Source organism: Schistocerca nitens, chromosome 8 (genome assembly GCF_023898315.1).
Source record: "Schistocerca nitens isolate TAMUIC-IGC-003100 chromosome 8, iqSchNite1.1, whole genome shotgun sequence".
NCBI lineage: Eukaryota > Metazoa > Arthropoda > Insecta > Orthoptera > Acrididae > Schistocerca > Schistocerca nitens.
The window spans coordinates 571,731,884-571,745,789 of record NC_064621.1 but is presented as its reverse complement, the minus strand read 5'-3'; positions in this window follow the sequence as shown (position 1 = coordinate 571,745,789).

Here is a 13,906-nt window from a genome sequence, read left to right as displayed (position 1 = left end):
TATTAAAATATTGACGAAAGACAATACGGAATGTAACATCCCCTGAGCAGTCCAATGCGATTGCCAGCCCATTAGGTACACGGTCACATTAATCAATGATCTAAATTTGGGCTGCTATTCAGATCCCGAACGAGCGGATAAAATAAAAGGACGTGTTACAAACAGTAACAGCTACTTCTCTCCTCCGTAAAGACACTGAGGTGATTAATCAGCACTGTACGACTCTCTATTACAGTGGGACGGAAAGAAGAACTTCTGATCGACCATGAGATTGATCTCACGTTTTAACCTGTGATAAATTTTACACGTACGTACTAGCGAGTCTTCGTCAACACTACGAAGATAATTTTGATGATCCAGCCTAGGTTTGCCTTACAAAATTAAGCAACAATTCCCGCTGAGCTACATTGCGTGCAGACAATTCTTCTCGGCCTTAATGTGTTGTGTTCCTCACTCCCTTGCAGATTTCCATCATTTTCGAAACTATTCTTTACTCATCTTCTCACAGTGATACTCATGTCCCGATGAAAGTCGCCTTTAGGGCTCTGCCAGGCCCTTATGTGCACGTGGGGTATTGTCTCTGACAACGCACACACAACCAGAATACCTGCCTCAGGACCCCGCCATTCAGGAGAAACATTTTCACGACATGCTAGCCATTGGGCAACCGTGCCCCTGCCCTTTCCAGAATCTGCGAGCGGGCACAACTTCCAGAGAAACCTTACATTCTATCTCTCACTGAAGAGAAATGAAACTGAGAAGTACTTCCTATGTAAATCCGGAATGGTTCACTTGCATTGCACTGAAGCAACGTGAGATACAGCGTTTAAGGTAGCATTTACGTTCAGCACAAACTGGAAGAGCTGTTAGAGGATTCGAAATACAGCTTTGGAATGAAAACTTTTGGTCTTGGAAGTAATTCTGAGCAAGTGAAAACTATAGAGTGTTGGGAAGAACAAGGGCAGTGAATGCACATGCGCCTTAACTTCATAAAAGATAATGTACTTTTACTCAGTAATGCTGTACGTAAAAGAAGTTGTTCAAAATGGTGGCCACCACATTCAGTACAGATATAAAATCTCCGATAAAAGTATTGGCACATCCTGCCAAGTACATCACCATCATGTGCTGCAAGTAACCTGCCGAGAAGTGTTTCTTCATCGGAAACTAGTGACATCTACACGAGGTTTTTGACACATGCGTAAAAAAAAGACGCGTCATATCTGGGGAGAGAGGTAGCCATGAGATTGGACCTCCAGATTAAACATCCAAGATGTTATTCTTGTACTGAATATAGTGGTCGGCATTTTGACCAACATTAGTGAGAAAACGGTATATTATCTTTGCTGAATTTAAGCTGTGTAGACATTGATTGTCAGTGTTGTACCTGATATTCCAAAGCTTTAACTGGCTTAAGACTACTTCCAATACCATAATTTCATGTATTTTCACTCACCTATCACCTGCAGTTTGTGTACAACCTTTTGACTCCTCCTGTATAACACAACTGTCTTGTCTATCACAAATACACTGAAGGAAATGGAAGTGACCCACCATGAACCACCTCTCCAATACGTAAGAACAAAATGTGTGTAGACCTTCATCACATAATGGATACTAAATGGTTCTAAAGGCCATCACCAATATCACATTTTTATGTGAGCCAAAAGTACACGAACACACTTTTGTGTTCGCCATGACATGTAGCCAAATAGTCTCTGAGTGTTGTCGTGATTCATTACTTGCTATGCCCGAAACATATGCTGTGTCAATTTATAAAGACTGTGGACAGGAGAGCGGTATGAAAGTTTAAATCTTTTACTAGATATCAATCGTTTGAGACATGACTAGACTTCATAAACTCATATAAATTAATTATATTTCTCGCAACAGATTAATTTATTTAATAAAAATGGCGCTAATGAGACAGGAGACTTGGATTTACTGTCTAGTAATACATTTAATTAGTGTCTAGTAGGCCATCTGATTATTAAATGAAACAATCTTCCAAATAAAATCAATTTATTACACATGGTAGTTAGAACACATAGACATGAATTTAGTTATTTGACCTGACTGAAGATCAGAAGACGCAAGTACAGGTGTTAAATAATTATTGACCATCAGTAATTCTAAAGTCTTGGGAGCAACCAGAGTAAGAGGGCTTTTAACGCTCTCTTTTTGCAACCAGCGAGTGATATTGAGGAAGGTCTATAGATACAAGTTTTAGAGATCCAAAACTGAATAACATAATAACTGACATGGCTTCGTATTTTCTCGATCGTAGAACTCTGAAATATCTGAAGTGCGCAAATTTTATTCGCAGTGAGCAATCGAATTTAACGACAAGCAGACTCTAAGTAATTATGTAAGATGGCAAGAACTATGCCCCTTACATGAAGTCATTAAAGAATCACCTAACGCACGTTGATCGAATAGTAGGGCTGAACAAAAATGACTGACAAGGCACAATGCATCTTGTAGAGGGTATAGTGTGGACATATAGAAATAATTAATGTCGGGTGATGGTTTTAAAGTAATTCACGCGACATGAAAACTTTGTGAAATCGCGTGGATTTAGTGGAGGCTAGTTTATCCCAGGGAAGTATTCGAGTTGACCGTGGCCGGCTGGGGAGCGGCGAAGGGAAGCGACAATAGGCAGCTTATGGCGGCTCAAGCACTGAGAAAGCGGTAATGGGGCGTGGCCTCCAGCTGCCTTAAGATGAGTGACAGTGAGTGGGTGGTTGACCCCATGCTGGTGTACCGGGAAGCAGACGGAGAACTTGTACGCCTGTTGATAAATCTCCGTCGTCCCGTTTTCAGTGAAACATGCGAGAAAGCCGCGCAAAGCTACGGTGGAGCGGTCAACGGAGACCAAAATATGCGTGTTCGTGACTATAGCAACTTCACACTGAATTCACGGTCTGCACAGTCTGAAGTAAATCAGGTGAAGAGCGACAGAATGAAATACACCGGCCTCCAATGGGAACGTAGGACCGAGGAATTTGAAGTACTCTCCTGGGAGACTGAATTCCGGAAAAATTGGTGTTTTGTGCAGACGCTAGCCTTGATGGGTGGCCTGGGAGGAGCTAAATAGCAGAAGTTGAGAGGAAGGAAATTTTGTGGGAATTTGTTCACTTCCCAGAGCAGGCATTGGTTGGCGCTGGGAAGCGACGTATAATTAACGCAAGTTGCGCTGCAATTGGCGTAAGTGATGTTGCTGGAGGGGAAACCGAGGCGAAGAGCGGACTGGGAGAAGTCCCTGTAGTGGGTCTTCCGTTCCCAGCTTGCCTAGAGTGCGGACGTGGCGTTCTTTACTCAGCTTGGCTGAGAGAGAGTGAGCATCTCTGCAGTTTAGGACTTAGCAAATGGAACGATTGAGCTTGGAGATAGAAAGTTTTGGTTCAGCTATGTGCTGAGCAAGATAGCTAGGAGTGAATAGACGAGCGCAGCCTTGCAGCACCACGAGGCCGGCCGACGTCATCACAACGACGCCTCCCCGCCACGCTGAATTCGGTGATATTGCACCCGCTCCGGCCACTGATTAATTTGTTGGATCACGTCGGCAAAGTTTCCACGAGGGTTTCATGGGCCGTGTATTATAGAATTCTTCTCGCACTTCGCATTATGCCTGGGTCAGTCGATAGGAATTACTTTTGAGTTATCGCTCTTTACTCCACGCAAACGCAATTTATTACCACTGCCTGATAGGAGAGTCTTGTAATGTGATGATTGAAGGTCGGGAGTTAAAATAAATTTGTGCTAATCGACTGCATCTGTTTTCAATCAAGTAGTTGAAATCCCAAGTCACTTTCTTAATTAATTTTATGTTCAACATTTGCATCTAGTGTTGAATAGCTGAATATAACATCAATGTGCACCCCTTTTTAATTAAAAGTGATCAATTCTGAATCAATTAATGTCAACACTGCCACCGCAGTTCAATCAGGAGTCACAGGGCCTTCTTAATTTTTTTGCGTTATCCGATATTGCGACAGTTTTACACTCTCTGTTGATCTATTAGTCAATTACCTGGTGCGAACACACGCCAAAACCAGATAAGTGACGGGTGGGGTGTTACAGTTATTATAATCTCGGCGAAATGGCCGCACTGATAGCTAAACAGATATGGCCCAAGCCAGTTATTTCCGTTCTTAGAACAAGACTCGCTCACACTTCCACTTGGAAACCTGTGAGTGGCGTATTGATGAGATTAGTGGTATGAAATAATAAAACATGAGTCAATGCTTCAATGGAAATCAATAATTATTCTCAGTTATATGGACTTACACTGATATATACGTCTTATCATACCAAGGCCAGGAGGAGGAAAAATAACGGAGGAAGTGACAAAAGACGGATATTGCTTCACAAAGATAACTTATTTGTTAGACTTATTAAACATTATGAACTTGTGTTTCACATACATGAGTCCTTTTTGTAACACATAGCATATTCAATAGACAGACTATTATAGTCGCTCTAAAAAAATAGCTGTACTAAAACAAAAGAATAGAAAAATACAAACATGTCGTTATAGGCTGTGTTGGATTGTCGCCTCATAAAGCATCTGTACAATTAGAAACTCCTGGTATCCGTCCAGTGACTGCATGATTATCCCGAAAGTTGGGTATCTGATGCATGCCTATATATCAAGGTACGAGCTGAATGTGCCCTCGACCTCTCCAAAGGAAGTTCCAAAGCTATTTCTCAGTTCTATCATCGAGCCTATCAGTAATTTCCGAGTTTCCTCAGTCGTTTACCTGAACTCGCGTCATCTTACCAGATTGTGCATGTAGTGGAGTAGAAGTCAAGATATACTGCTAAGCTGCTGATTGTGTCTCTAGGAGAGGAGGCTAGCCTTCATTACTTCATGGTGAACAAGCGTTCTAGTCGACGACCATAAAACAAGTCCCTGGTTCGGTGACCGGAGGAGAATTCATGCGTTCGTTAGTAGGAAGAGAAATCCCAGTATCTTTCGTTCTCCATACCAACTCCCCGTTCTCTGTCTGTGCGCCTTGCGGAGCGCAATAAAGATAATTTTCAGAGACCTCTGCACATTGACAACGTCGTAAGTAAATCAACAATTTTCTAAGCTTACCCATGGAGTGAATCTGAACAGGTATCCTTGACGTCTCCACCGTGCTTTTGAATTCGAAACAAACCCGCTGGCTCCACATTTTGAACTTCTGGGAGCCAGCACACGTCTCTGCCCCTCTACTAAATTATTACTTTTAATCAGTAAGGAGTCTCGTTGTAAAGTCTGGACTGTCTCTAGCGAGGGCCTGGGGCGTCGCGGTTGCTCACTCTTCCACGGGGTGGTCGGCAGCTCATACCACTTGCTTCTAGGAAGGACTTCCAAACCTGAAAACGGACTTCTTTCGTGAAACAGGTACACCTTGCAGCACTGGCCCGCTAGGCTATCGATCCGTAAAAAGTGAAATGGTCTCCTGCTATATAATCTGATCTACTGGGAAGGCACCGGACCCCTAATAGTGCAAAATACGGTACGACGACTGCTTAGGGACTCACCGCGGGTGGTACGCTAAACTTGGACATTGCCGTTGCAGGCGACTTAAATGTTCGCCAGCGCCGGCACTTTCGGTTCGTGGACGTAAGCCTAGTAGTTAGTGTTGCAAAGGAAATAAAACAATTTATTTATTGATTGCTGATTGAAGGCTTACATGAACTTCTGTCCATGGTGTGAGAGCAATTACCAGAAAAAATAAACATGTTTGCTCACTGGGTAGCTGACATGACCTCATTCGCCAATTCTGAAAAATGCTGCAAGTAAATCAAATATTTCTGCATACTGACAGGACACCGCGATCTTCAGTTTCCTGTGATATTGTGCGCAACTCAATATCTGCCGTTCTCTAAACAATCAGGAATTCCATTTCTTCTCAAAGCACCGCATGATGCTTTAATACTGGGTGAATCACCTAAGACTTGCACCGCAAATATTGCGGAAATGGAAAGTGCTATTGATGTGTGGTTTTCAAACACTGAATCGATAGTCATGGGATCGTACTGTTAGGTAATCATCGGATTTTAATAATACTTAGAAAGTGATTTTTTTGTGCAAACACACACTTTTTAAGTTAAAAATTTCCCATTGGTTTTAACAAACTCAAAGTAAGATGAATTAGAAAGAGAGTGGTGTTTGTTGGAGGAGTCTAGTGCAAGCCATTTACGTGATATCGTATTCTGAAAAGATCACACATCGACCCTTGTCTGCGCCATTCAACCTGTGTAGCTGCTAGATATCCATAATGGATAAAGTAAGATTGTTATGTTTGCCTACAGTGTGCTTGTGTGTTCCTTGAGTGCAAGGAGACTTGCTAGTCACTTAGTGTGTGACAGTCCAAAGAGTAGATCGTGAAGTGACGATGGAATTTACCAAGGCAGAAAAAGCCTACTTGCTCATGATGTACGGAGATGGGAGGAAGAGGGCAGTTCGTTCTTGTACGGTGTATGCGGCAAAATACCTCGACAATTATTTATCAGCCTCTTCAACCACTTACGCGAAAGTGGTAGTGCAACATCTAGACAATGCTAAAAGAAAGCAACATGTGACGACAAAAGAGCGGAAATTAATGTTCTTGCTGCTGTGGCAGTGGATCCGTACATTGGCTCCCTCGCGAACGTATTAGGAAGTGACATGAGTCAGGCAAGTTTCCTACGCATTCCCCATCGACATAGGTTCCATCCCTGTAACATCTCTCTCCATTAAGAACCGCATGGAAAAGATTATGAGAATCGTGTTAACTTCTGTACGTGGACATTGAGACAGGATACTCCTGATGTATCATGTATCTTGTTTAGTGATGACGCCACATTTACCAGTCATGGACAGGTACACCGTCGAAACATGCGCTGTTGGTCTGTTGACAATCTCCGTGAGCTTCGTCAGGTAGAATGTCGGCGCCCATGCAGTGTAAACGTGTGGTGTGCGATGGTGAACCACCAGCTCATAGGCCTGACTTTCACAGAGGAACGCTGGACGCGCACAAGTATCGCAGCCTCCTAACAGACCACCTTCCACGGATGACAGTAGACGTTCCGCTGCAGACTAGGAGGAACCTGTGGTCTCTACATGATCACTATCCATCCCATAGGTCACGAAGTACTACAGCACGTCTTGACGAATTGTTCTCGAATAGTTGGAATGGATGCAGAGGACCTGTACCTCGGCCGTCTCATCCCCGGATTTGACGTCTGTAGACCTTTCCTGTGGGGAAAGCTGAAAGGCGTTGTTTACAAGGGCATACCAACTACGTCCCATGGTATTCAACGACGTATTGCTGCGAACTGCTCGGGCATCTACACTGAAATGCTAGGACATGTGCAGCAGTCGTTTCATATCAGACTGGAAGCGTGTTGCCGCTACCGCTGTTTATTCTGAACACAACCTGTGATGATCAGTTGTCTCGTTACTAGTCGGAATCCACATAACTGGTGTGTGTTCATGTGTTGCACTTTAGCGTGTGCTACCACAGGTACTGTACATACGTCGGTATCGAACTTTTTCAAAATGCGATACCAGGTAAACGACTCGCACTAGAATCCTCCAACAGACACCACTGGCGTTCTAATTTACCTTACTTTTATTTTATCAGTGTCAACAGACATTGTTCCGTTTTGAGAAAGTGTATGCTTGCACAAAAATACGCTTTCCGAGTATTAGTACACTCTGTTGATTGGTTAACAATATGAGCCCCTGACCGTCAATCCATTCTGTGAAAACCGCACATCAATAACACTTCCCATTTCCACAATAACTGCGGTGCAGGTTTTCGGTGATTCACCCTGTATATATTCTTCAGCACAATCCCTGATCTTTTCCCATTTACTTTCTTCACTTCTTTGTGGCAATTTGATCGTAGCTGATTGAATTTCTCTCTGTCTTGGCCTGAACTGTGGTTCATTGTGCACTACAAAGCAACGCCAAATTTGATAACATAGTTCTATTCTTTACAGTCTTGTCTTTAAGAAATCATTTTTGTGTCCACATCGGAAGGTCCCTGTAACCTCTGCAACAAGTGGAGATGCCCCTTGCAGCCGAAACTCTGGTCATGACCGGGAAGTCCCGAAGCCCTTCCATTGGACCTGTAGCAAAAGAATTCAGTGTAAGTCATTCTCGATATACTTTCTATCAACATATATATGATAATTGAAAAATACTATTTATCTTTGCTTTTTCTTATTTATCTTTACTATACTAAGTATTACGCAGTAAATATTGAGTGTGAGAGGGTCCCTTAAGAATGCGAATTGTTCTCAGGCAGCCGCCATAATCTTCGAAGATGATACGGGTCAGTGCAGAGCAGTGATTCATTGTTGGACATAATGCGACGACATTCCATGTTTCCCATGTCGAGATACTACTCGAAACGCAGCCGTGAGTTTTGTGATGTTAAAGGGGTGGCCCTCTTTTAAAATTTAGAAAGGAATTGATATTTTTACTTAGAATGTTCTATGGGATGTCTGTCTTACTGTAGTGTTTATCCCAATCTCGCCAGGAACTCCGTTATCGAGTTCACTGGGTGAAAAAAATAGTCATCGCGGTCAATGTGGCAACATGTGATTTCAACAGTGGCTTAACAGTCATAGTGGAAATCATTTAAGTGGCCGAACATGAGATGGGAGCAGCCTGTAACAGCTTCTGCACAGAAGCGGACGGTAAGCGTATGGAGCCAGCACAGCAGACGATGGCAGAGGCGAGGAGGAGCGCCACGGCCACGAAGAAGATGGAGGAGGACCTTCGTTTGGGTCTGGGAAGACTGTTCTATGGTCCAGGGATCGCTGACTGGAGGTATGTTTAAATTAACTACAAAAAATATAGCGCGTAATCTTAAAACACTTTTCTGTCGAAACCGTACTTTTCAAATTGGCAGGAAATATAGGGTGTTACAAAAAGGTAGGGCCAAACTTTCAGGAAACATTCATCACACACAAAGAAAGAAAATATGTTTTGTGGACATGTGTCCGGAAACGCTTACTTTCCATATTAGAGCTCATTTTATTACTTCTCTTCAAATCACATTAATCATGGAATGGAAACACACAGCAACAGAACGTACCAGCGTGACTTCAAACACTCTGTTACAGGAAATGTTCACAATGTCCTCCGTTAGCGAGGACACATGCATCCACCTTCCGTCGCATGAAATCCCTGATGCAGCCCTGGAGAATGGCGTATTGTATCACAGCCGTCCACAATACGAGCACAAAGAATCTCTACATTTGGTACCGGGGTTGCGTAGGCAAGAGCTTTCAAATGCCCCCATAAATGAAAATCAAGAGGGTTGAGGTCTGGAGAGCTTGGAGGGCATGGAATTGGTCCGCCTCTACCAATCCATCGGTCACCGAATCTGTTGTTGAGAACACTTCGACTGATATGTGCAGGAACTCCATCGTGCATGAACCACATGTTGTGTCGTACTTGTAAAGGCACATGTTCTAGCAGCACAGGTAGAGTATCCCGTATGAAATCATGATTACGTGCTCCATTGAGCGTAGGTGGAAGAACATGGGGCCCAATCAAGACATCACCAACAATGCCTGCCCAAACGTTCACAGAAAATCTGTGTTGAAGACGTGATTGCACAATTGCGTGCGGATTCTCGTCAGCCCACACATGTTGGTTGTGAAAATTTACAATTTGATCACGTTGGAATGAAGCCTCATCCGTAAAGAGAACATTTGCACTGAAATGGGGATTGACACATTGTTGGATGAACCATTCGCAGAAGTGTACCCGTGGAGGCCAATCAGCTGCTGATAGTGCTTGCACACGCTGTACATGGTACGGAAACAACTGGTTCTCCCGTAGCACTCTCCATACAGTGACGTGGTCAACGTTACCTTGTACAGCAGCAACTTGTCTGACGCTGACATTAGGGTTATCGTCAACTGCCTCGTCCACTGCAGGTGTCCTCGTCGTTCTAGGTCTTCCCCAGTCGCGAGTCGTAGGCTGGAATGTTCCGTGCTCCCTAAGACGCCGATCAATTGCTTCGAACTTCTTCCTGTCGGGACACCTTCCTTCCGGAAATTTGTCTCGATACAAACGTACCGCGCCACGGCTATTGCCCCGTGCTAATCCATACGTCAAATGGGCAACTGCCAACTCCGCATTTGTAAACATTGCACTGACTGCAAAACCACGTTCGTGATGAACACTAACCTGTTGATGCTACGTACTGATGTGTTTGATGCTAGTACTGTAGAGCAATGAGTCGCATGTCAACACAAGCACCGAAGTCAACATTATCTTCCTTCAATTGGGGCAACTGGCGGTGAATCGAGGAAGTACAGTACATACTAACGAAACTAAAATGAGCTCTAACATCGAAATTAAGCGTTTCCGGACACATGTCCACGTAACATCTTTTCTTTATTTGTGTGTGAGGAATGTTTCCTGAAAGTTTGGCCGTAACTTTTTATAACACCCTGAATAGCTTTATGACGGTACATACTACTTTAATCGAAATTTGATGCCGGCATTTAAAGTTGAGTTCTGAGTCAGCATACACAGCCGTTGCGATATCGTCAATTGTCTATTTTGAGTGAACGTTTGTGTGTCTATATTCTGAGTGAAAAAATTGGCATTTTGTTGAAAACGCCGCTGTTTCGTTAGAACTTAATATTTTTCAATTATCCTGTGTATTCTAATAGAAAATTTATTGAATGTGGCTTGTACAAAATTTTATTGTTACGGGTCCAATACGAAGACTTCGGAAATTCCCGCCGATGTCCAAAATCCTGGTTGCAAGGGGTATTTCCCCTTGGTGCAGCGGTTACAGGGACACAAAAATGATTTGTTAAAGACGGAAGTGTGAGGAATAAATCATCAGACTTGGCATTACTTTTTATTTTACCTGAAACAAACACGAAAATAACTAATTTTTCATGCATTTGAAGAAGACTACTCCCTTACTAAGCAGTCAACGCGTCGGACAGGAATTCTCTAGAATGAGATTTTCACTCTGCAGCGGAGTGTGCCTCATATGAGCATATCAGAGCATATCAGAGCATACAGAGAGAAAATTTCATTCTGGAAACATCCCCCAGGCTGTGACTAAGCCATGCCTCCGCAATATCCTTTCTTCCAGGAGTGCTAATTCTGCAAGGTTCGCAGGAGAGCTTCTGTAAAGTTTGGAAATAAAGCTGTGAGGACGGGGCGTGAGTCGTGCTTGGGTAGCTCAGCTGGTAGAGCACTTGCCCGCGAAAGGCAAAGGTCCCGAGTTCGAGTCTCGGTCCGGTACACAGTTTTAATCTGCCAGAAGTTTCAGGAATTGTCTAGTCCGGCGGTAGCTAGCGTCCGTACAACGATGCGGGATCGCACAGAAGATTGCGGGGATTCCATTAGCAGTGGCCGAGGCCTCAGCTGCGTAGTGCAGTTGCACATGGAGGGGGGGGGGGGGGCTGTGGATACCGGATAAGTGGACTGAGTGGAGCACTACGACCAACACAAAATTAGTCGGATGGCGGGCCCTAATTATCTAAATGCAGAGTTCTTTTTCAATTACTTGTTCTTGTACAGGAGGGAAAATTTGAAAGGTTACTATGTGCTTGCTGCAAAATACTTGAATCCGCCGCCCATATTGTGGTCGGACGTGAGAGACCGGAATCTTGACGGCGGGTATATCTGCCCTCACGTTCCGAAGCAGTTCAACATCGGACCATTATTCGAATGCCTCAGAAACGTCGATACCGTACGACTCTACCATCCGGCCAAATGGAGACGCACAATGACGCCAATTCCAAACTCTGTCAGTTGCTCATAACGCTGTCTCACATAAGTACGCGACATCTCCGTGTCCTCCGCAGTGCTCGCTCATATGTCACCCTGTTCACGCCACTTACGGCTACGCGTATGTAACAAGGACGTTCAGTAAGTAGTGCTACACATATTTTTGTCTGCGTGTGGCCCAATGCTGGGTGCATTCCGCTAGAAGCAGTACGTAGATGAGGGGGAGGTCAGTAGAGTGAGTGTCGACCAGTAGAGTGGTACCATGAGAGCGTACAGAGTCTCCCAGTAAGGTGGCGTAAGGCCGTCACATTAACATAGACACGTCAAAAAATAAGGTTGTGTAGCCGAAAGATTGGGGAATAATATTACGTACTGGAATCCTGAATAAAACCAATATGTTTTCAGAAAAAAAAAATATGTGTTGCGTTACTTATTAAACTCCCATGTGTAATGTGTGTTACTGTTCCACGTCTGTTCTGTTGAAGCTCCCCGCATCATAAAGTTAATCGTGAATGCAGTAATAATAATAATACGCCACATGTAACTAACTAACAAACCCTCTGCATTATTTCTCCGCGTATTCTTTCCTTAGCGGGCGTGTGATTCTTCTTTTCGAGTGGGTGCGCGCCGAAGCCAGTGCACGTCCGCTTGCTCTTCCCTCGGGGGGTCGGCGACATCAAAAAGAGCCTCTCGAGTTTCGGCCATATTTCTGCGCATATTGTTCGGCGGGCAAATAGTGATTCCGCGCGATTGGCTCTGCCGGTGCACAAAGCCGACACAATCCCACCGGCAGCGCTGAATGCGCGCCCCGTCCCGCGAGGAGAGGCCGCCCGCCAACCTTTGTGCGGGGACGAGGCGGCTTGTCTTGTCTTGTCTCGTCTTCTCTTGTCTCCTCTGCTCGGCCCTTGTCTGCGCTCGCTGCGGCCTAAGCTTCGGCTGCGACTGCGGCGGATCTCGGGGGACGTGAGAACGGTCGTCGCACCCGCGCTGGTTTTCATAACGGCTGTCTCCGTTCCGTAGCGTGGGTCGAAACTCCCATAAAGGCAGATCATAACACCGAAAGTGCATCAAATTAGAACTGTGGACACTCTGTGTGGTTCCTGGTGGTCACGGGTTAGATAAAAGCTCGTAAAAGGAGGGGCGGTGTGGTCAGTACACTGGACTCGCGTTCGGGAGGACTTTGGTTCAAATTAGTGTCCGGCCGTCCAGATTTAGGTTTCCTGTGATTTCTCAGAATCACTCGAGGCAGCTTCACGGGTGGTTCCTCTGAAGACCATGACCAATTTCCTTTGCTATCCTCCTCTAATCATCGTTGTCATCGGGGCGTTAAACACTTTTTCTTTAGTAAGAGACATATACAGCTGGCAAACTAGTGGATCACAATCTAAAATAATAAACATCAGAGAAACTAACCTTTCCAGATAAACCCTTGAACGATTCGATACCGGAAAATAATCAAGGTCGAAACAACTGTTCTTTTTTTCTTTGTCTTTTTTACTGATTCATTGAAGAAGATCGAAATGCGTTTTTTCCCTTCAGTCGTTCTACGAACTTCAAAATGAGAGATATCTAAACGATAGTAGGACACATAATCGACTAAATTGATCGACCGATGAAAGGCTACTTGACTTGATGGGATACCTATAGTCTGTTCTACATAGGATATGGGAAAGAACTTGCTGCTCTTCTAGAAGCAGTCAACAGTTAGATGCTAGAGGAGCAAACAGTTCCTAATGATCGGAAAAGTGCTCCTTCATTCGAGTTTTCAAGAAGTGAGTTGGAATATATGCAAAATGCAGTCTTTGTAACAATGTGTAAAGAAATCCATACTTAATGAGCTTTGTGACGTCCATGTAGATATGTCTAAAAGTATTGAGGAATTGCAAACTAGTTCTGAACATCAATATGGAAATGAGTTTAAAGACTTGGAGGTGATTAGGGAGTAATTGAAGGGAAGCATCTAGAGACTGAAATGGTTCAAACGGCTCTGAGCACTATGGGACTTGACATCTGAGGTCATCAGTCCCCTAGAACTTAGAACTGCTTAAACCTAACTAACCTACGGACATCACACACATCCATGCCCGAGGCAAGATTCGAAACTGCGACCGTAGCCATCGCGCGGTTCCAGACTGAAGCGCTTAGAACCGC